Raw genomic sequence first — 2,872 nt, 5'->3', positions numbered from 1 at the left:
GAGAGAGAGAGAGAGAGAGAGAGGTGGAAGAGGGGCGGAGGGGGAACAACCCACAGCCCCAGAGCTCCCTTTACAACGTTACATTTCTCTCTTGAAACTAAAACCATGTCCAGAGCATTCAATACAACTCAATCCAACTGAGTATCTTGGGGACATTTAGATGGATCTGTAAACTTGGTCTGTGCCATTTTTTCTTGGAAGTGTCAAAGATGATACAGGAGGAACAGCCTCTCATGTCAATACCAGGATTGAAGACCAGGAAGCATCAAGACAAGTACGAAGATCAGGATTTTCATTACAAGTGTAAAAAGTGTATTATTGTATGAATCGGAAACATGGAAACAAACAAAGTAGATAGATCTAATAAACAAATTTCAATCCTTCATCAACGGTAGCCTGAGGAAGGTCATGAAAATCCACGGGCCTGACACAGTCAGAATTATAGTGCATGTATTATGGAAGCGAACGATACAACATCCAAGGGATCGAGAAGCCAGCCCTCAACGTGACACGACAAAGCCGAAGATAGAACCCCTCGAGGAGGAAAAAATGAGGAAGGTCAAGATCCACCGAGAGCAAGTTTTCGATATTGAATTTAGATGAACCACTCAAGGTAGGAACATAAAATTTACGGGGATTTAAAAATCATAAGAAACGATCAGCTGTCTTTCGGTCTGAAAAATTATATCAGGGGCAGCTCGTGGGTCTAAAAAGTGGGCGTGCACAATTAAGCTATCTTAGGTTGAAGATAGTCAAGGGCATAGTAAATGAGATGGTGTATAATTTTAGGATCTTTGGGTTGGTGAGGGAGAACCCTGTGATTCTATTTTCATTCTTTTTACTTGTGGCTTTGACTTCTAGAACTAAATCTGTTTTTTTAGCTAAACGTCAATTTCATTCATCCTGCTTTAGAACTGAACACTCAAGTATTACCTTTCACCACTCCACTACAAAACCGTTCAAAAGCACAACACATAGGACGATGACTTAAGTATGTCACGTTCACCTCCCTCAGGTTCACGGTCACAGAGTCACTTAAAATAGCGGCAAGGCAATGAACCAATCACAATTCACTTGATCACTCCGCTGGATTGCTCCAGCGCTGACATATTTTTGGCATATAATAGTGCACAGTCTATCGCGTTTATTTTTTGATTGCTTACTGTGGGCTGTGTTTCGGCACTATTCGGCAGGAGCACATTTCAGATGTGCCGTCTTATTAATATCAATGTACCGCCAAACTCGCTACGAGTGTCGTCATCGCTTGGGTTATCCCAAAGAGCCGTTTATAGGTCAGGTTTCCACTGTTGAATATCCTGCTATGCTTAGATACAGCGCATAGTAGATGTTTTACGACGCTATAGACACAGAGATAACTGTTACGGCGCCAGTGAGAAACGTATTTTGATATATTTGGCTAGTGTTTGTTTCTGGCTGGCGTCTTTTATTTTATTATTGTAGAAGTGTTTTACGTAATAAAACATTAAAAAAATTTGGGCTGCACTGCACGACCGTGCTTTATGGACGAACCGCGCCTGTATGTAATAGGTATACAGGAAAGTCATTTATCAGAGTTAGATCAAAATGAATCAATGGAGTGGTGTCATACTCTTTAGTCATGGAAGTAATAGGAGTAAAGGCGTTGTTACTCTTTTTAATCCACGCTTGAATGCACAAGATATAAATTTAATCCGCAGGACTGATAGGATCTTAATATCTTCTTTTATTATGGAAAGCGAAAAATTGTTCTTTTTCAAGGTTTATGCACCTTGTGAAATAAGGGGGGAAATAGCGTTCATAGACGGGCTCTGTACTCAAATAAAGCAATATTTGGCTGATGAAGGCAATGGAAATATAATTATTATGATGCATGGGGATTTTAACATAGCTGTTGGGGAGTTAGACATAATTTCGTGAGCGGCTCATAGGAAGGACATAATATGTCAATATTTTAAAAACTTCATACTCACTATAAGTCTGACAGATTCATGGGGATTTCTGCATCCCTTGGAAAAAGCCAACACGTGGAGCAGAGGTAGCCCAATGATTGTCAGACGACTTGATTATATTTTTGCTCGTGAGTCTCTTGTCTCTGCTATAAAAGAGTCCGTTGTATAGGGAATAGGTTTAGGTGATCACAGTTTGGTAGTGACTTTGTTTGAGTTTTCAAATTTCAAGTTTGGGAAAGGGCAATATAAACTAAATACTGAACTCCTTAAAGACCCTGCTTATTGTAAAATAATTATAAAATGTTTACATTCTATTAGAGATGAATACAAAGATGTTGACCCCCATTTACAATGGGAAATGATCAAATGTGATGCAGCAGAAGTTTCTCAGCAATACAGTCGTTTCAAAGCAAGAGAATACTCATACAAACATAAGCTACTGAAATCACGTCTAAATTCTTTAGAAGAAAAATTGACACTGTTCTGGATAATTAATATAACATGTGTCAAGCGATTGCAAAGTCCAAAAGTACATTGGGAATTGATGAGTTCAAGAAAGCACGGGGGTGGGGGGGGCACAGTTGAGAGACGGTTTAAAACGGGTAGAGGTGGCGAAAAATGTTTAAAATACTGTTTATCTCGAGAGAAGTGTAAGTTCAACGTTAATACCATTAAAATAATCCAAAACGCCTCTGGAGGACGCACCCACATGGAAACGGATATTGTAAAAGAAATCGGAAAACACCACGAAAACGTTTACAATTAAGTTAACAGTCGTAATAAATCTTTTGAGTTTATTTCAGAACGTATGGAACAATTTACTAATTGCATATATCTTCCTAGATTATCAGAGGAAGAAAAATTGTTTTGTGATGCCCCAGTACTGGAGGATGAGGCAGCAACAGCCCTTAATTACCCCCCCC

The sequence above is a fragment of the Aplysia californica genome, unplaced genomic scaffold, assembly GCF_000002075.1.
Source record: "Aplysia californica isolate F4 #8 unplaced genomic scaffold, AplCal3.0 scaffold00118, whole genome shotgun sequence".
NCBI lineage: Eukaryota > Metazoa > Mollusca > Gastropoda > Aplysiida > Aplysiidae > Aplysia > Aplysia californica.
The sequence above is the reverse complement of the archived record's forward strand: the minus strand, read 5'-3'. Positions refer to the sequence as shown.